This window comes from Fundulus heteroclitus, chromosome 9 (assembly GCF_011125445.2).
Source record: "Fundulus heteroclitus isolate FHET01 chromosome 9, MU-UCD_Fhet_4.1, whole genome shotgun sequence".
Taxonomy (NCBI): domain Eukaryota; kingdom Metazoa; phylum Chordata; class Actinopteri; order Cyprinodontiformes; family Fundulidae; genus Fundulus; species Fundulus heteroclitus.
Window position 1 is genome coordinate 30350398 of NC_046369.1, and position 21259 is coordinate 30371656.

Genomic DNA, 21259 nt, shown 5'->3' on the forward strand with positions numbered 1-21259 from the left:
AGTGCAAATCTTCAAATGACGCAACATCCCGAGCAGATTTTGAAAATTACATTCAAACAAGAAGCTTGTTTACAAACCCAAAATCTCACCAGATATGACTCTCTGGTGCATTTTTGGTTAAAATGTGTTTGTTCTTCATTCAGTGAGGGAACTCAAGGTGGATAAAGGAGCCAGATGTCAGGATCCCCAGGGATGTGATTAATTATGTTAGCTCCCTGGTTATTTTGTTATGTTTGTCTCTATAGCCACATGTTGTCATCTGTTTGGTTTCTGTTTGGCATTTATGTTAATTATATATTCGGATATTGGTTAGACTAGTTCCTGTCTGGTTAGCTATCTTCTCTGTTAGTTCTGTAGTCTCTTAGTTCTGTCCTTTCTTAGTATTCATTTAATTAATTAATTAATTTAATTAATAGAGCCTCTTCTGTGTTACCTGTTTAGCTTTCTATTTACTTACATTCTTATCATTTAGTATTCTTTTAGATTTAGTTAGCTTATGATGCTTTATTTCTGTAGTTCTGTTATATCTGTTCCTTCTTAGTTTAGTTAGATTCTTCCTATGCCTGGCCCATTATCTTGTTCCCTGCTAGGTTCTGTAATTCCCTGCACCTGGCGGTTCACAACCCTCCTTTCCTTCAGCCTGATTGGATCCCTCTGCCCAATTATCATCTTTATTGTTCTTTAAGTTTGGTCCATGCTGTCAGACACATTGTCAGGTCCTCCGTCTTCATGCATGCATCAACTCCGCTCTGGTCTCGTGTTCCTGATTCCTGTTTTTCCCTGACTCTCTGTAAGCCTTGCTTTATTATTTAATAAACATCACCACCAAACAACAGGCGGCTCCCAAACTCTTGTCTGCGCTTCGATCCCCTTCCGGACACCAGAAATTGTATTCAAGTAAAGGTAGGGATACTTCAAAATAATATTACTCAAGTAGAAGCAAAAGGTATAGCAAAACTTTACCTAGAAGTATATTTATTTCAATAAGTCAGTCAATTGTAAGTTAGTAAATGTAACTAGCTACTCCCCACCTCTGCCAAGGATATGGCAGACCAAATGATCAAAGGGAGAGAGCTAGAAGCAATGTTAATGCTAAATAGTTAAATATTGTTTTTCGTCTACCATTTAGCAGAAGAGCGTGAGCGTGTTGTCATTCGTTTTTACACTTTCAATCATCTAAGCCAGGGTTTCACAAGTGATATATTAATGATGTTGGTTTTGGTTTGGTTGCTGGATACTGGAAGGAAGCTAGGTATTTACTCTGCATCTGCTTTCCTTTCAAACAAAGCAGAATGGATTCAACAAATAGCTAAGGGGGTTTTCTTTGTTGTGTTTGCTCAAGAACTTACAGTTCTTGTCGTAAAGCTGTAATATAATTTCTACAAATGGCAAAAATAACACACATAGGATAATCCCTGTCCATTGATGTCAACTTGAAAGTAAAATGTGAAAAAGGGCAAAGCGTAAGACTTGAGTCAGCGTCATTACACATAGCATGTTTAACCGAATATGACTCTGCGGCTCAGTTTTCTCTCTTTGTTCTTTTTGGGCATGGGAACAAAAAGGTAACCGCAATCAGCTGTTGAATATAAAACCAGTGTACCATGTCTGAGAGCGCATGTGTGTTTGTGTTCTGCAGAAATCAAGAGCAGGAACTTGCTGCAGTCTATTGCCTGAGAGACATGTTTGGCTTCGGTTGTGTCGGGAAGTCATTAATTCAAACCAGAAGCTTATTGCTCACAGGAGCATGCACACTAATTTGCATTGCATCTTCCAGATAACTTCTCGAAGTATCATGCAGCCAAACAGTACAACACTCTTAGCTTAGTGAGCAGCATGAATTATCACTGACTCATTGTGTGGAATTTTACATAACTGCCAGTTTGTTCATTTTTATTGGACGAGGGAGCTTTCGCACTGGGAGGAGATGCTACAACAAAAAACAGAAAATGAAGCTTCTATGTCAGATGATGAAAAAAAAAACATCAAAGTTTTCTGCTGGCTTGAGCTGCACCTTGGAAACTAAACATGTTTTGATACATACTTATTTATTTCAATCAGAAAAACTTACACGGAAAGGAAATTATTGATACAATATTTTAAGACTCTGGCGCTCAGACCTCGGCAGGAAACATTCACGCTGAATTATACTTCAATATGCATAAGCAGGTGTATGAGAATAAGGATGTTTCCCCCCAGGCCTGAAACTGGTGGTGGAGTGGAAATAGATGAAGTTTTGTTCAGTCCATATGATGATCTGTTTAAGCTAGATGTCCAGCTTGGATAAACACAGGTTTGCATGAGCTGTCCATGATGAGCAAGCTTTAAAGGTATACTATGCAACCGGGGTTGATTTACCAGCGAGGCTCCCCCCAGAGGGCGAAAGTAAAAGTGCACTGTTGTAATGATGCTCAGCTGTTCTGGTTTCTCCGTCAAGCCAGACGCGGTTGTTTTTAGCTTAGCAGACAGGCGAACGCAACGAAAAGTGGAAAAACGGCAGTACAAACAATGACTAAGTGAAGTGAAGGTATGAACATCACGCTTCCCGCAGCGCTATCTTGCCAAGCCGCGGCCGCCGCCGCCTCGCCAGTTTTATTATTATTATTATTATTATTTATTTTATTGTATTTTTTTTTATGTTGGCGAGACGCTACCGCCACCGCCTCGCCAAGCCGCAGCCGCAGCCGCCGCCGCCGCCGCCACCGCCTCGCCACCGCCGCTGCGGTAGCGTCTTGCCAACATAAAAAAAAAAATAATAATAATAATAATAAAACTCGATATGCTTGCATGTTTATTGTTTATTTGACGTTAACACGCGGTTCTTTGTTGTTGCTTTCGCGCGTGCATATAGTGAATGGCAGGGCAAAAACACATGGAGTTCTCTCCGTAAAGCGAGACTTCTGTGTGTGCGGGCCGTGAGCTCTTGCAATTGCAAGTACGGTATTTCCCCCACAGACCCCCAGGGCGGCCGAGAAAACCTTAGTTCAACCTGAAATGACTCATTTAATCATCCAAAACGGTATGGAACACATTAATTAACTGAAAAATGTTGCATAGTATGCCTTTAAGCAACTGTGGAGGGGAAAAACTCCCCTTTAGGAAGAAACCTCTGGCAGAACCAGGCTCAACATGCCGGTCTTCTGCCGGACCGATTGAGATGTGACAGGGAACGTAGTAAGAGTCCAGGAGGAATTATACTCTGATAGGGACGAGGTTGAAGGAGGACCATGGGAAAGCCAGACGGAGCTGTGCTATGATGGTGGAGAAGGGGATGGAGGTTGGTTGATCCAGTCATCAGAGTCCAAATCAGACATCGCACAGCGACTGCTTGCTTGCTGGGTAGAAGCTGAGATGGATTTCAAGTTCTTTTAAGATGGATCCAGGACGCTGATTGGTTTGCGTCTGAGGCGAATGAGTCCCTGATTGATGGGGGTAGGCAATAGAGTTTCTTCAGTCTGAATTTCCGCTTTAAGCTCCATTTCAAAATAATGTTTTGTTTTGTCTCACAGTTTCTATAAATTCTTATATATGGAAAGTGTCTTTGTGCTCCAATGTGAGGCAAATTGACAGCGCAATGCAGAGCATTTTATGCCTATCTTTTCAACAAAGAAGAATATCCTAGAGGCAGAAGATTAGCTTGTCCTTTATGAGGTCGTACCCTTCTTTTGTGCTCAGACATTGTCATTTAATTCGTTCCGACATCCATTCGTTAATCCAAAGAGAAACCTGTGTACTTTAAACCTTATGTACCTATGTTCTTTAACAATTGTGTATCATCTGATTTATCTTTGTTGTTGTGTATTGTGGACAAATTTGATATATTCTAAATGCAAAGGTTTTGTAAAAAAATTTTACACCATGTTTCCATTAATTATGACACTCAATACTGTTTGGGCCAGGCTGAGTCTTATGAAATCTAAAACATCTACATATTTCTTTTTTTGTAATAAGCCAAAATATTTTTGCCTTTTTCATTCTATTTTCTATTTGCCATGTATGCTAGTGTATACAAAAACAAGAGACACACGGGTCGATACATGAGAAAGTAAGTGAAGTCAAGTTCCATCACATCCATCATGGATGTGTGTCGCTTTTAATGCACTCTTGTTCCCGATAGTGCATTTTTATTGGAATCAAGTGTGTGGAAGCGGGTTGGGTGATTTGTAACTCTGTGCATTCTGCAAAGACCAAAAAAGATAAACATGATTGAAGAATTGTTTTTATGTTTCTGTTACTTTATTTTGTTTTTGTTGGCTAATGATGAATATAATGGTTAAAGCTATAGTTGGTAATCCTGTACAGAAACACCTTGTGTTATACTGGGTGAAATCGTCCGTCCATCCTGACAGTAGTAAATACATTATGTATGCAGAAAGAAAAAAGGTTAAAAAATTAGATCTCTGTGAGAGCTGCAGGCCTGTTAAAGTTTTAGTTCTGCCGACACCCCCCTCTGTCCCTCAAGTTCCAGTGGAATCACCTTATCTATTGGTTGTCCCACACGTAAATCATTCTGATGCGCTCAGTGTGCATGCTCGATCCTTGTTGGTTTCCGCTTGCTGGTTGCACACTTTGAGTGTTTACGAATCCGGTTAGCTTGAGTGTTAGCCGTTCGCTGTAGCTCCACTTCTCTCACCGTGTAGTTTGAAGATGGCTGAGAGTCGCAATAAGCGAACCAGATACAAGTTTATGAGAAGAGGAAGGCCTCGGTAGAAAGAAATAAGACCAGACTGGATTTGGGAGATTTTTTTCACACGATACCCCTGAAGAGCGGAAGAGCAGGTAAGACAGTCTTGGGCATGCAAAAAGAGACTTACTTACTGTCATGGTTTTTTTAATGTGTTTGGCCCACATGCAGAGATCACTTGGAGAGAGAAGCAGGTTTAGAAGTTTATTGTTAAACGTGCAAGACAAGGAGCATCAACGTGGATTGTTTGAGGGGACGGTATGGAGGAAGCGAGTGAAATCTGCGGAAAAGAGGCAGAACGTTAGACGTCGGACAACTCTCACGCCTAAACGTCTTTACGGAGAGGTGGGAGGGCTTACCGCGTAGCGCAGGAACTGAGCCGGGGGGAGTGGCGTGGAAAGACGGGCACAGAGGCAGCCTCCCGCAGATGACTGAGAGGCAGGTGGGCGGTCCGGCGGAGCGGAGAGGGATCCGAGCAGCAGCGGCGTGAAGGTGATCCGTTGACAGCCAAGAGAACCACATGGAGGAGCGGGTTCCAGAAGATCAAATGTCGGGAGACCTGACTGACGACGTCAGGGCTTGGAGAGCCACTTGGGACGGGACCCAAGGCGGAGGCAGACCTGGAGCACAGGAGACTTAGGTTAGACAGGGAGAAACGAGAGAGATGTCAGACGACAAAGGGCCACTGAGTTTTACCACTTTAGGTTAACAATCTGGCATCTCTCGGCTGTCTGAGCGCAGTTCTTATAGCGCCGCCGCACGCTGCTGAACGAGCCGCAGGTGTGTGTCTCCGCCCACCAGTCAACTCGAATCACCTGCCAGGAGGGGAGAGGGAAAAAGACTGCGCTGGCCGGGGAAAACACAGTGCAGTCTGCTGAGCCCTGACACCACCCCCCCCCCCCCCCTCAATGGTCGCCACCCGGCGACCCCGAGGACGTGGAGGGCGTGAGGCGTTGAAGTCCTCAATCAGGGACTGATCTGGGATGGCGGAGCTGGGCAGCCATGACCGGTCTCCGGGGTCGCGGCCCTCCCAGTCGACAAGGTACTGATGGCCCCTGCCCCGTCGACGGGAGTCCACGATTCTCCGAATCCGGCGGCCCTGGTAGTCCTGAGAGGCTGGAGGGGGCTGGGCGGGAGGGCACAGGGTACTGGAGAATACGGGTTTGATGTGAGAGACATGGAAGGTGGGGTGGGTCCGGGAATTTGGAGGGAGGCGGAGGCGGACAGCGGTGGGACTGATGACAGAGATAATCTCGAAGGGTCCAGAGTAGCGGGGAGCCAGCTTACGGCGAGCGGAGGGAAGGTGCTGGGTGGAAAGCCAAACTCGTTGGCCAGGGCGGTAAAGGGGGGCAGGGTCTCGTCTCCGGTCAGCAAAGCGTTTACTCTGCTCAGCCGTCCTATGCAGGGCACGAGTGGTTTGGGACCAGAACTGCCGGCAGCGGTGTAAGTGATGCTGGACGGAGGGGACAGCGACTCGTTGTTGGTCAGAGGGGAGGAGTGGAGGTTGGTAGCCGAGGGAAACTTCGAAAGGCGACAAACCTGTGGCGGTGGAGGTGTGTGAATTGTGGGCGTATTCGACCCAGGGAAGAAACTTACTCCAGTCGGAGGGGTTATTGGAGGTCAGGCAACGGAGTGTGGATTCCAGCTCCTGGTTGAGGCGTTCTGTTTGGCCGTTGGTTTGCGGGTGGTATCCGGAGGTGAGGGTGTATTTGGCCCCTAGGGCCGAGGCGAACTCCTTCCACACCCGCGAGGTGAATTGAGGACCACGGTCAGACAAGATCTCTGTCGGGATGCCATGCAGACGAAAGACATGCCCAACCAGGAGCTGGGCCGTCTGGAGGGCTGACGGGAGATTTCGGAGGGGAACCAAGTGGCAAGCTTTAGAAAAACGGTCTATGACAGCGAGAATGACCGTCATGCCCTGGGAAGCCGGGAGGCCAGTTATGAAATCCAGGGCCACGTGGGACCTGGGGCGTTCGGGGACAGGCAGCGGTTGCAAAAGGCCCGCGGGCGGTCTGTTGGTGGTCTTATTCAGGGCGCACACGGAACATGAGCGCACATACTCCCGGACGTCACTGGACATGGAGGGCCACCAGAAGCGTCGCGAGAGGAAGGAGAGAGTCCGGTGAACTCCGGGATGGCCAGAGAACTTGGCGGTGTGGGCCCACTGGAGTACGCGGGGTCGGACGGAGGACGGGATGAACATGCGACCAGGTGGGCCATTTCCAGGGTCCGGTTCCGAGCGCAGGGCGCGGGAAATCTCCTCTTCGATCTTCCAGTGGAGGGCGCCGACAGTGCAGGTGGGTGGTAAGATGGAGGCTGGTTCAGCACCAGAGTCTTGTGGGGCGTGGAGACGGGAAAGAGCGTCCGGTTTCAGATTCTTTGAGCCTGGGCGGTAGGTGATCGTCAGATTGAAGCGAGAAAAAAAAAGCGACCAGCGAGCTTGTCGAGGGTTGAGACGTTTGGCGGATTGCAGGTAGGCTAAGTTTTTGTGATCAGTCCAGATGATGATGGGCTGCTCGGATCCCTCTAGCCAATGGCGCCACTCCTCTAAAGCGAGTTTTATGGCTAGGAGCTCACGATCACCCACATCATAATTCCGTTCGGCTGGGGTGAGACGACGGGAAAAAAAGGCGCAAGGATGTAGCTTTTGATCACTGCTGGACTGCTGCGAAAGGACGGCACCTACACCGGTGTCTGAAGCATCAATCTCCACTATGAACTGCCTCTGGGGGTCTGGATGCATGAGGACGGGAGCTCGGGAAAATCTCTCTTTCAGGGTCTGAAAGGCCGAGTTAGCAGCAGGATTCCATAGGAACAGAGTCTTGGGTGACGTGAGAGCATGCAGGGGAGCGGCGATTTGGCTGTAGCCTCTTATGAAACGGCGGTAAAAGTTTGCAAATCCCAGAAAGCGTTGCAACTGCTTTCTTGTTTCGGGTACCGGCCACTCGAGGACGGCCCTGATCTTTTCCAGGTCCGACCGGACCTGCCCACCTTCTAAAATGAGGCCCAGAAAAGAAACGGATGGCTTGTGAAATTCGCATTTTTCTGCTTTAACAAAAAGGCGGTTCTCCAGAAGGCGCTGAAGGACAAGTCGGACATGTTGGGTGTGTTCAGCGAGGTCTCGGGAATAAATTAATATGTCGTCCAAGTAGACGAACACAAAAATGTTTAAGAAGTCCCGAAGGACATCGTTCACCAGGGCCTGGAAGACCGACGGGGCATTGCACAGGCCGAACGGCATCACACGGTATTCAAAATGACCCAGGGGGGTCTTAAATGCCGTCTTCCACTCATCCCCCCGGCGGATCCGCACCAAATGGTAAGCGTTACGGAGGTCGAGTTTTGAAAAAACCATGGCGTGTTGAACCGGCTCGAGAGCGGAGGACAGCAGTGGGAGAGGATACTTATTTTTGACCGTTATCTGATTAAGCCCCCGATAGTCAATACACGGGCGCAGAGTGCCATCTTTTTTCCCCACAAAGAAAAAGCCAGCTCCCAGCGGGGAGGAGGACGGACGGATCAGGCCGAACGAGAGAGATTCATTAATGTATTTCTCCAGCGCCTCTCGTTCAGCCCGGGAGATGTTATAAAGACGGCTAGCAGGTAACGGGGCGCCAGGGAGCAGGTCTATGGCGCAGTCGTAGGGACGATGTGGCGGCAGAGATTCCGCCCTGCTTTTACTAAACACCTGTTGTAAGTCGTGGTACTCCCTTGGGACCAAGTTTAAGTCAACTGGGCCATCACTAACTGCGGGGTCCTCCGCCAACGAGTTAGACGGGACAGCTGAACGCAAACAGCGGGAGTGACAGGAGAGAGACCAGGATTCTACCCGTCGCTCGGCCCAATTGAGACGAGGGTTGTGATCCAGTAACCAAGGATGTCCCAAAACTATGGGGGCCCGTTTAATGGGAAAAACATAAAAACTGATCAGTTCACGGTGATTACCCGAAATAATGATTTCCAACGGCTTGGTCCGATGGGTAATCTGGGGAAGTGCCCCTCCATCCAGAGCCGAAACCTGGAAGGGAGTGACCAAGCTAACGGTTTCAATCCGTTTCAGAGAAACTAAGGCATGGTCGATCAAGTTAAAGTCACAACCGGAGTCTATCAAAGCAAAAAGATTGAGACTTTCACGAGCCAAAGGAAGAATTGCAGGTAAGCAAAAAAGTGGGGGCGCGGATTCGTGAGATGACGTGAGAGCTGAGTATTTGATCGGGTTCGCCGGCTCTCCCACTATAGCCGACGAACCTGGTCTTTTGGTCGCTCAGGACAAGCCCCAATAAAATGTTTAGGGGAAGCACAATAAATGCAAAGCTTCAAGTCCATTCGTTGCTGCCTCTCCTCCGGAGTGAGATGAACCCTACCTATTTGCATAGGCTCCGGAGGAGAGGGAGGGGCCGCGACGGGCCGGGACGGAGCACGCTCGGGGAGCGAAAGCGCAGGCAAACGTGAAAGTCTCTCCGACCTTCCTCGGCCCCTACTCCTTAAACGGTTATCCAATCGGATGGCGAGGGTAATAAACTCATCTAAGGTGGCCGGCTCTTCCAGGCGAGCCAGCTCATCCTTGAGACCCTCATCAAGCGCTTGGAAAAAAACTGATTTAAGGGCGTGAGGTTCCCATCCCGCGGCGGCAGCCAGAGTGCGAAACTCAATAGCGAAATCCGAGACGCGGCGACCACGCTGTCGGAGAGCCAGCAGCTGGCGCGACTGCTGAGCTGGATCAGACTCAGCCGCAAAAACCATCTTAAACTCGGAAACGAAATCATCAAAGGTGCAGCCGAACTGTCGGCAATCGGGAAAGCGGGCTTCGGCCCATCTTAAAGCTCTCCCGGTTAATAGGCGTAAAATAAAAGAAATCTTGGCACCGTCTTGGGCGTACGTGCGTGGAGAGCGATTGAAAACTAAGGCACATTGAAACAAAAAACCCCCGCAATCCCCATTGTCTCCAGAAAACTTTTCCGGACAAGGAGAGGAAGTCTCCGGGGTAAGTGGGGGTGGTTCTGCAGCCGCAAGCTCGGGAGCAGAGCTAGAAAGCTCGGGAGCACGGGGTGGGTTAGCAGCGCGCAGTGTTTCAGTCAGCTGACTGAAATGAGCTGTCAGATTCTGCAGCTGTTCCTGGGTTGATCGGACCGCTTGCTCAAGAGTATGAAGCTGCTCCTGCTGGGCAGCGAACTGTCTTCCTAGTGATTCTGCTGGGTCAGGGAGGCCAGATTGTTCTTCTGTCATGGTTTTTTTAATGTGTTTGGCCCACATGCAGAGATCACTTGGAGACAGAAGCAGGTTTAGAAGTTTATTGTTAAACGTGCAAGACAAGGAGCATCAACGTGGATTGTTTGAGGGGACGGTATGGAGGAAGCGAGTGAAATCAGCGGAAAAGAGGCAGAACGTTAGACGTCGGACAACTCTCACGCCTAAACGTCTTTACGGAGAGGTGGGAGGGCTTACCGCGTAGCGCAGGAACTGAGCCGGGGGGAGTGGCGTGGAAAGACAGGCACAGAGGCAGCCTCCCGCAGATGACTGAGAGGCAGGTGGGCGGTCCGGCGGAGCGGAGAGGGATCCGAGCAGCAGCGGCGTGAAGGTGATCCGTTGACAGCCAAGAGAACCAGATGGAGGAGCGGGTTCCAGAAGATCAAATGTCGGGAGACCTGACTGACGACGTCAGGGCTTGGAGAGCCACTTGGGACGGGACCCAAGGCGGAGGCAGACCTGGAGCACAGGAGACTTAGGTTAGACAGGGAGAAACGAGAGAGATGTCAGACGACAAAGGGCCACTGAGTTTTACCACTTTAGGTTAACAATCTGGCATCTCTCGGCTGTCTGAGCGCAGTTCTTATAGCGCCGCCGCACGCCGCTGAACGAGCCGCAGGTGTGTGTCTCCGCCCACCAGTCAACTCGAATCACCTGCCAGGAGGGGAGAGGGAAAAAGACTGCGCTGGCCGGGGAAAACACAGTGCAGTCTGCTGAGCCCTGACACTTACATTTCCAGAAAAATCGCTGACTCTACCTTTAAAGGGATACATTTCTTTAAATGCATCTAGTAGTTTCCCAGTAGCTCAAAGGACATTTAACTGCCATTCAAAATGGTACAAATGGTACAACCAAAAAATAAATGAAGCCAATTGGTAACCGTCAATAAATTAGTCTGGTCGCCCAACCCTGGTATGGAATTTGTAGGGTTCTATGGCATCAGGACGGGTATATTGCTGTAACATCACCAACATCTCCTTTTTTTAATATTTAATTATTTAAAGATGTCTAGGAATTAAATCCAATGTCCTTAAGTGCACCCAAGTGGTCAGATAGTTACTTGCTGATTCATTCAGAGAGCAAGGTGAGCAGTCGTTTTTACCTTTAAGTTTTAAGCTCCTGATATGTCAGGTGAGGGAATCTACATTGGTGCAAGGAGCAAAGAGTAAATTAAGCAATGCTGTTATTAGGTCATTACTGAAACATCAATTGCATTGCACAAGTTTAAACTTCCAACTTCCAAGCATGCAAGTATTTACTCTAAAGTGGATGGCAAATCAGCACCTGAAAAATGAATCATTTGTTGCTTTGATTTTTTTTTTTCCTTTGGAGGAAATGTATTAGGAATGATGGATAGGGAGCTGGAGGGTGTCAGGTGAACATTTGACTAGAATGGCAGTGTTGGATCTGTTAGTTACAGATGTGGAGGAATGGAGTGAAGTGGATGGATGAGGTCAAGAGAAAGAAAACTGAGATCTCCAAGCGATGTGGGCCCACTGCCATGTTGAGGCGAAAGCCCCTATCAACTGCTGAGCCCAAAGAGGCCCTGCATACATCTTAGCCAGAGGCTCTGGATCTGAGCATGTGTTAGTATCCATCACTTAAACATATGGTGGCAATCTTCACTAAACATTGAATTGTTGAGACATAAGGAGGTAGGGAGTGCAGATTTTTTTTTTTTTTTGGGGGGGGGGGGGGGGGGTAAGGAGGTTTATGGGGTAAAGCGCATGTTATGGGTACACATAAGAGCAAATGTGAATAGGAGAGTACAGGATAATTGATTTCCAAGAAGCAGGAGTCTGGTTTCCATCCATGTAGAAGCTATTTTCAATTTAACTGTAACCTTACGATGAGCTGCTGTAATAAAAAAATCTTTGCAGCATAAATCATCCACTGTAAAACATGAATGTCACGATTCCCCCCCTCCTCATTGAGTCAGGGTACTTATACTTTTTATTTCACTTTCAGTAGAGGCTACACTCGAGCAGTTCGACAATGCAAAAAAAAACTGCATTACCACCGTAACAGGCTTTTATGACCCAGTACATGAAAAAGCAGTGAGGGGCTCAGCTGGAGCCCGTCTACCCGGCACACCCAGCGTAGCTTGGCTAGCTCACATGAAAACAGCCATGAAGCTGTCACACTAGCAAACACACAGCATTGCTTTGGCCAAGTTAATTAGGTGATGTAATGCACAGCAAAGGACCTTCTAGCCTTGAACCATTAAGCTCCACTTAAAGTATTCAGAATATGTCATGTGAGGCCATTCGTTTTCCTTCATTTAGTTCTGCTTTATGGACAAAGGTCATGCAGCTCCTCTGTCCTGTGATGTAAAAGTGTCCAAATGGAAAACAAATTACAATTTATGTTTTTATTTTACACAATTAAAACAGAAGAAAAGAAGATAGGGTTTTTTGGAGGATTATGTATCAACCTATACAGACTGCTAAAAGAAGAGGCAAAAGAAGAAAAAATAGTAAAAAGTTAAAAGTTACAATGTGCAAAATCCAAAGGACTGGGAGAAGTATAAACTTATAGTGACCCATGCCTTTAAAAGACACTTTCATACTCATCTGTCATCGGTTGCATGAAGAAACGTCTTAGTAATGTACAACAAGTTTCAATATTCTTTTTATATTTACAAATATTTCATACATTATATTTACATACAAGCAACAGTACAACTAGCAATGAAAGCAATAACTAATATAATGATTATGTTACGATATCTATTCATAATCCACTTTTTATATCATAATTTTGGACATTGCTTGAGTTCATCACTCAGTTTGTTCATAAGCTTTGACTCACACACAGAAATGCAGAAAGTTTTCCTTGTTGTTTTGGTGATGGATGATTGATATTAATTTAAATCTCTTAACTCACAAGCTCCTTTTATTTTTGCCAAACAGTTTTTGAAAGTTTTCTGGAAGCTGATTACTTTGGACTTTGAACATAATTAGTGCCAAGTATCCGGGAATTTTAATATTTTCTATTCTATAAATAGTGTGCTAGTGTGTTTCAGATACCCGGCCTTATTGATTATACTTATTGTTCATTTTTGAACAATGCCTCTATTGCAGTCTTGTTGCGAAACAGCACATAATGTGAAGCGTTTTATGGTCTAACACATGTTTGGCTTTATGCAATATAGTTTGTTTTGAACATATTTCATGTTTTCCAGTTTAGTTTGTCATCAATAAATACACAGAGAAAAAAAATTCCACCTCATTTATTTGTGTTTTGAGCCCCATATTTGCTTTGTTAGGATTTAAGGACAATTTATCGCTGTCAATTGGGATGATGGTGGGGGAGAAGCTAGGAGTCTGTCATGCAGCCAGTGGAGCGCCGATTCGAATCCCCGCTCTGACCGTCTCAGTCGTTGTGTCCTTGGGCAATACGCCTCACCCCCTTTGCCGATGTTGATGGTCCGAGGGTGGCATCAATTGTCATACTGCTTCGCTTCTGTCAGTCTTCCCCAGGGCAGCTGTGGCAGCTCACCACCATCAACATGTATGAGTGAATGAAGTGTAGAGCCCTTTGGGCTCAGGACTTGTTAAAGAGCTGTACAAATGCACAAGGGCTGTACAAATGCAGGTCATTTACCATAAAGTATCTTTTTTTGCTTTTACATTCTTTACCAGTTGTTCTAAGTTATTTCCAACACAGAAAATGTTTTTTTCTTGGGCAAATGGAAAAGTCAATTTTAGACAAGTAATATAAATTACTGTATAATTCTGGGGTACAAAAATGTGAAATTTTCAAAATTGTGTATTATTCATTTGTATTCAGCCCTCAGATGCTTTATAAAACATATATATATATATATATATATATATATATATATATATATATATATATATATATATATATATATATATATTAGGGCTGGGCAAGTTAACGCGTTAATTTCGCGTTAACTCATTAGACTATTAACGGCGATATTTTCTTTAACGCGCGTTAACGCATGTTGGTCACATGCTTTTATTTTGTGAAGGTCTGTTGCTGCGGTGTAGGGGTTTGAATCAGAACAGTAGGTGCCGATAATGCGCCAATAACCTCGCTGTCAGCCCAGCCTCAGATTCAAAGAGGAAGAAAGGTGCTGGCCGGAAAAAAACACAGCTGACATGCGGAAGGCGGTGTTTCCCGCAGGTACCGCGAGCGAGCTTAGGCGAGGCGAGGCGGTGAGTTGGCGGCCGGAACAAGTTTTGTGCGGAGCGGAGCGGAGCGGGGGGGGGGGGGGGGGGTCTGCATCGACGCCGTCGGTGAAGTCGCTTCTCGTTTCAAAGTATCCATGTATTTTTGCCTGTTTTCCCCCTGCCATTCACTATATGCGCGCGAGAAAGCAACAACAAAAAACCGCGTGTCAACGTCAAATAAACGCAAGCATATCGAGTTAGCAAGCATTTCAGTTTAAAGTTCTTCCAGCATGGAATATGACAGAAACAAGTTAGTTGTAACCACTGTCAAGTTAAACTTTGGTATTGAACATAAAATGGTAATGCTGCTCCCTGCTGTTACCTCAGAAATTGCCTGTTTTTGGTAGATTTTTTCCCCATAAAGAGAATTCCCTGTCAGTGGCAATAAGCTTTAATTTATTATTATTGCTATTTTTTGTTTTACATGTTTAAGTTGAGCTTTACACTAAATATGTGTTACTGATAAGTGCTACAAATGTTACAACACTTTTGTTCATATGGCAGCAGAACATTAAAATAAAAGTGCTCTTTACACTACTTTTGAATTCATTCTTGGAGTTTGTAAATACAATGCGATTAATCGCGATTAATCGCGATTAATCAGTGCGATTAATCGCGATTAAATATTTTAATCGTTGCCCAGCCCTAATATATATATATATATATAATCGAAAGACATTTTCATGTCTTTCGATTATGTTTCCACTAGCTTTACAAATCTAAAGAAAGACATGTTTGTCCACTTATCCCTGCAAAATGAAAAATGCCTGTGGTTGTATCATAAAAACTGTGACAAAGTTCATGGGATGTTGTGAATAATGTTACAAGACACTGTGTACCAATACTATAAAACAACATGGCACTGTATTAAAATGTTTATTTGAGGATGCCTCAGTTAAAAGGAATTCATTTTGCTGTGATGAGCAAGACAAAATGCATACACATGTAAAGGCGAAGCTGTAGAGTCCTGTTGAAAGAGCCCTGTCTCTCACAGGGTGGTGGAAACTTAAAGCACAATCCTGTTCTGGGTTCTGTCTGTGTTCCCTGTGCTCGGTGACAACCTGCAGATCAAAGCCCAACACCCCTGGGAAATGGATCTGTAGCTGCTCTGTGGTTTGGCTGTTTAGTTTGATGTTGGAGAGCCAACTTCTAGGTAGGAAACGGGTGTACGTGCTTGTGTGTGTGCACAATAGAGAGCGAGAGAGAGAGTTAGCTGTTCAAAAGTGCAGGCCTACAGGCTCCTTACTAAAACACTGCGTTTTTGCGGAGTAGTAAAATACACCAAACATTTAAAACATTTTGAAAACCTTTTCCCACGAAATGTGACATCAAATGTATACTTTTAGTATCAGCATTTTGCATCAGAGATTTCCCCTCAGCTGTTGCCAAAAAAAGGTTCCTAGCAACAAAACCTAAGTTAGCTTATGGTTGAAATGTTTTGAAACGTTTGAACTATTCCTTGTTTCCTATGCTAAAACCGTTGCTTTTGTGGCCCTTCTCTGTGCTTTGGCCAGCTTGACTTGTCGTTGAAAAATCCTCCCTGTTTCTCCAAACTGAGAGTGGGCTGCACAATGTCTGCGGCAAGTGAAACAAGATGTAAATACTTTGCAAAACCAAAACTATCCTCTTTGGAGACATATATTATTGTTTGCTGTTCTGGTTCCTAATTTTAATGTGTTTTCAATTTATAGGCAACTGTTTATCTTTTTTTTTTTTTTGGTCCAGTCACATTTAAAGAGATTGGTCTGTTTTCTGGTCTTGGTCCCTCTCAGAATAGTCGTTAATACCCTCTAATACCCACCATTCTTGTGTTATACTAAACGAAGACGCCAAGAGAGTTATCTTTTTCAGGTAATGTTCCTCCGTTTAAACTTTGACGGACCTCACTTTCTCCTGGACTATATCTAATTTTCCTTGGCTCCATTACCACTTGTACACCTCCTATACACTACTCTGAAAGAATATAAGATGTGATTTTAAAACCTATAAGAGCAAATGTGTAAAAAGCTTCAATCCTTGGTGAACCTAGAACACTGTTTTGTGGTTTGCAGCATGAACACATTAACCATTAGATTTGATCCAGCTTCTAAATTCACTTCTGAGCTGCTGTGTAATCAGAGCTCCCACGCAGAGACGCTTTGGACGGGATGAAGACCAACAGGAGCTTCCAAGATACGTCCTCGGGGCCTCGGTGTTGGGGGTCTTCGGTGGGGCTGACCGTGTGTACATGTGGCAGAGGCAAACAACAGCTGGCTTTCAGTTTCTGAAAGGATTTTGAAGAGATGCACAGGAGAAAGCTGCCCTATGGATCCAGGTTAACGGGTGAGTGTATAAGAGTTGTTTTGTGTGTCTTGTGGCGTATTACCAACTGGAGCACTGAAAGCCAGGCTTCATCCCTTTCCCTTTTCCCTCTCTTGTTTTCCTCATGGTCCTGACACACTCAATAGGCCAGTCAGCAGGGTCTCCTCCAGTGAACTTACTTCATCCAAGAGGAATGCGTGTGTTGCAGGCTCACACACAACAATGCACGCACACACACACACACACACACGCGCGCGCGCGCGAATGCAATGCAAAGCCAAAGATGTTCACGCACATTCAGGCAGCTGTCTTTGGAAGTGAACTATCTGGCAGCAGCAGGTGGCTTCTAAATACTTACTGGAATCGCAGTCATTCACTGACCAAGGCTGCATAGCTGAAAAGCGTTTGTCACCAAAGCTTTTTTAAATTAATTTGTTCCGAGAAAAGCCCTTGACCTGGTCAGTTTAATATTCATGGTTGAGATTCAAGCACAAAGGTGCACTTCCAGAGGATTCCTGAAATGGGCATGTGAAGGGGAAAGCACAGCAACAAGGTGGACAACAGGTGGAGTCACGCCAAGTCCACACATAAAGGCCAACTGGAGTTAAGCAGTGATCTCCATGGTGGGTTTCCATACGTTCATCCCGTGTTACACGTTAACTCAACAGAACATACTAAAGCTGTCCTTAAAGCATGCTGGGACTGCTTCCAGCTGTGCTAATCGACCTAAATATGATCAGGGCAATGTTTATGCAGTAGATGAATAAATGGACTGATGGGCTTAAAGCAGTTACATAACATGTATGTGATGACATATGTGAGGTTGGACTGAAATCGATCCATGTACTTAATTTAGACTCTGAACATTTCAAGCCTGAGGAAATAAAAAACATGATTTCACTTGGCTTCGTTCTGATCTCTTGCTTTTTGTTCCTCCCCTGATGACTGTAGGCAACTGAGTCATTGACTTTTCACGTGTTTACGATAGAGTCAGTTTCTTTGTTTCTGGTATTCGCTCTTGCTCATAACACATTATGAATTGTACCCAGTTCAGTAAGTCTATGTAACATTTAAAACTTTAAAAAAACAGCATCAATTACTTTTTTTTTTCCTAGCAGACGTATTTTGCATTTTAGTCGCAACCCCTCTAAGACTTCACACTTGACTTTAGCTTTGACCTGTGACTTTACTCTGACATGTGGTCTGAGACTTCAGTCTAGATACAGTCTTTATTTTATTTAATTATGGTGAAAGCATGCTGGCATGTAAATTACAGACCACAGCTCTCATGGAAGATGCACCTGATACACATACAGTCATATTGAATAAATCCATATATTATTGAAAAGTTCATTTAATTTAGAAACCGAATTCACATTACATAGATTAATTATGTATTATTTCTGTCAATCATGAGGATTTCTCTGCTTACAGCTAATGAAAACATGACATTTAGGATTTGAATATTACATGACACCAATAGAGAAAGACATTTGTAATACAAAAATGTGAACTTAATGAAAAGTATGTTTAAAACCTGCTTAAAGGTTGTTACTTTCGAAGGGGACTTTTAATCTCACAAACGGGCCTTATCAGAATGCGTATTTTGACTTTGAATGTAATTGTATTTCCATTTGAAAGGAATGTGATTGAATTATTAGCTACTGATGGTCGCAGATCATGGCTTTTAATGGCTCATAACAACGTGATTATGTTAGCTGCGACTTAATAATAATCACTTCATCTGTGTTCCTCAAACTAAAACCTGTAATAAGTGACTTCTGGCAAAATAAAGTTAACGTACATCTGGGGCCGAATTCACCAAGATTCACAGAGTCCTATCAAGGAGTCTGAGCTTAAGAAAGATTCATATAGTTGCTGAGAGCGATTCTGAGCAAGGAAATGATTTTTATCTTAGTGAGGAGGTGTGGTTGACCCCATTGCTAGGTGTGACGCTGTCTTCAAAGAGCTGTGATTGGCTGATATAAGCAACAAAAATAACACAAATGCATTCCTAGTGATCAATTGAAATAAATTAACAATGAATAATGATGAAGCGTGACAAAATTAATTAAAAGTCACACAGCATTAAATGTTTAAACGCAAATTATTTACATCTGCATCCTTATTGTGATTTGTTTATTGTTATGTTTACTAGCCGCACTGGTCGTTTTAGTACTTTGTGTATTTGATGTTAGTAACAATCATCTTTACTTGTCATTACAACATTCGTTTAAATTAAATTTATAATGCCAATGTGCGGTGCCTGGGGAGAATTCTGGGTCTTGCTCAGAGACCCAGAGTGACAATATGTGGGAGTTGAACCCAGAACCTCCAGGATGAAAGCACGTTGCTCTAACCACTTGGATGGTTTGCTGTGTTTTGGCTCTTAGGCTTGCAAGAAGTCCTTCTCACTACCCCAAACATTTTTTTCACTTTAGGAGCTCTCTTAAGGAATAGTGTAATTTGTGAATAACCTTCATATTACTGAAAAATCTTAGAAATTCTAAGATTTTTCCTAAAATGACTAAGAGCTACTTTTGGTCTTAGGATGCTTTGTTAAGCCCCAGATGCTCTCTGGCTGCTATCCATGGTAATACTTCCAGTTCTTAAAAATAAAAACCTTTTCTGTTCTGTTCTTTTATCATTTGTGGTTTACTCAGTACACTGCACCTCACTCATTATGTTGCCGTTTAGAGTATACACTGAAATATGGTTAGGGTTTATACTTGACACCAGGTACCTTAAATTGTCATAATTTAAGGTACCATGTGGTACATGGTCCCCCATTAATAAAACAATCCGTCAACTCAGCAAGGAAGACAATAGCCTCCAAAACCTACATTGTGCAGTATTTACAGAAGAATTGGACAACATGAACATGTGAGTAAACTGGTATTAATAATTTCATTACAACACAAAAAATAAATAACAATTTTGATTTGTAGTGAAATTTAGCATTATATGTGTTAAAGCTATAGTTGGTAATCCTGTTCAGAAACACTTTTTGTTAGACTGGATAAAATGGACCTTCCATCCTGAAAGTGGGTAATACATTAAGTATTCAGAAAAAGAGCAGGAATTTGTAAAGTTTTGATCTTGCTCTCACTCACCTCTGTCCCTGTAGTTCCGGGAGTATCACCTTTTCTATTGGTTGTCCCACATGCAAATCATTCTGATGCGCTCAAGTAACGCCAGTGTGTGTGCACGTTTGTTGTTTGTTTCCGCTTGCTGGCTGCACATGTGCAGGTTTAGAGTTTATGTATCTGGTTCAGTGTTAGCCTTTCACTGTAGTTCCACTGCTCTCTCCGTATACTTTGAACATGGCTGAGAGTCACAAGAAGCAAACCATGTAAAAGTTTATGAGAAGAAGAGGAAGGTTTCAGTAGAATGAAATAAGACCAGAGTAGATCTGAGAGATTTTTTTTACCCCCCTGAGGAGCGGAAGAGCAAGGTAAGACGTTGTTTGCATGCTCAGTTATTCAAAAAGAGACTTGGTGAAACTTCTGGAAAAATTGCCGACTCTAGCTTTAATCTCGTCGAATTAGTTTGCTCTGAACATATTGCATATCTAACATTTCTAATAAGGTAAATATTAGATTTGATCAATTTTAAACTAATATAATGCAGCTCCAACTGTTTTTGCACAATGAATTAAATGTTAGAAAATGAACAAATCATTATTTTTAAATGGTAAAACATAAAGTTAATTTAAGGAAACTTTTTTATGTCAAATTAGGCCCAAGGAGAAATATTATAAGTTTAAATTCCTAGCCACTGCAGTGTGATAGATTATATGGCATGAAGAGATTTTCATTTTCATTATTAGAAACTTGGGGGTTTGACTAGGACCTTGGGTGAAAGTATTGACTCGGACCTGCTTCAAATTTGACCTTGAGGGAAACAACTCTGCTGCAACGTATACCATATAGCTAAATATTAGTGAAAGGTTCATGTCTGGACTTTGATCCAGATAATTTTAAACTACCTTGATCTAGGTAGTTTAAAATGAGTTGGGATCAGATTGGGTCGTGAGTCCATTGAAGGTTTTGATACAGTTGGTATCACAGAGGCTGTGTTTCTACTACTGACAGATAGCAAAAGACATCTCTACCTATCAATGTTCCGTATGTTGACAGTTTCATACTGACGCCAGTATCACTTATCAAGTTCCCTTCTCTATATTTCCAACCTCTCCCTCTGTAAAAATAAACCCTACCAACTTTGGTCCGTCAGTGGTCAACGACACCACAGCATGTGTGCATTATCCTTTTTCACTCACTGAGCATCTGCAGTGATACTGTGTGGTATCTGCTTTTTGTTCCTGGCAACGCTGTGGGCAAGCAGGATTTGGAGGAGCCGTTCTCACTATCATTTATAGTGACCGTGTTTCAGGATCAAAGCATTGCCTGCATTGCTGGACCCTGGCCCTGCAGTAAGAGGAGCTGGTGTGCATGCCTTGTGCACATAAATCCAGGCTATCAATGAACTGCACTCTCTCTGCTTACTACTCTCACAGTGAAGGTCTATGGACACTACATTCCACTAATCTGAAAAGGTTTGAAATCAACCTTTGAATGAAAACTGTTTTAGCAAGGTTTTTCTTTATGGGTATAATTCTGTAACCTTTGGGATGAGAAGTTACACATGTTTTGCCTCTCTGGAAGTCTTCAATAGTCACATATTGTTGCCATTACCATGACACAGAGGAGGCAGATGAGGGTGTGTCTTACACTCTTTATTACGCATACAAGGTCTCTGGATTCCTCTAAGTGATGGAGGAATAATGACTACTAATGAACCATATGCACTGTTTGTGACGTTT

General features: G+C 44.0%; 2 long non-coding RNA genes across 2 annotated transcripts; one reads left to right on the forward strand and one right to left on the reverse strand.

Annotated features, from left to right (window-relative positions):
- Nucleotides 1–4875: 4875 nt before the first annotated feature.
- On the reverse strand, nucleotides 4876–5195 carry LOC118564074. Its single transcript, XR_004931610.1, has 2 exons — nucleotides 5044–5195; nucleotides 4876–4964 (listed from the first exon to the last, which is right to left on the reverse strand). It is a non-coding gene; the product is annotated as an uncharacterized LOC118564074 (long non-coding RNA).
- A 10969-nt stretch (nucleotides 5196–16164) lies between these two features.
- LOC110368747 lies at nucleotides 16165–17339 on the forward strand. Its single transcript, XR_002428365.2, has 2 exons — nucleotides 16165–16455; nucleotides 16581–17339. It is a non-coding gene; the product is annotated as an uncharacterized LOC110368747 (long non-coding RNA).
- Nucleotides 17340–21259: the final 3920 nt, after the last annotated feature.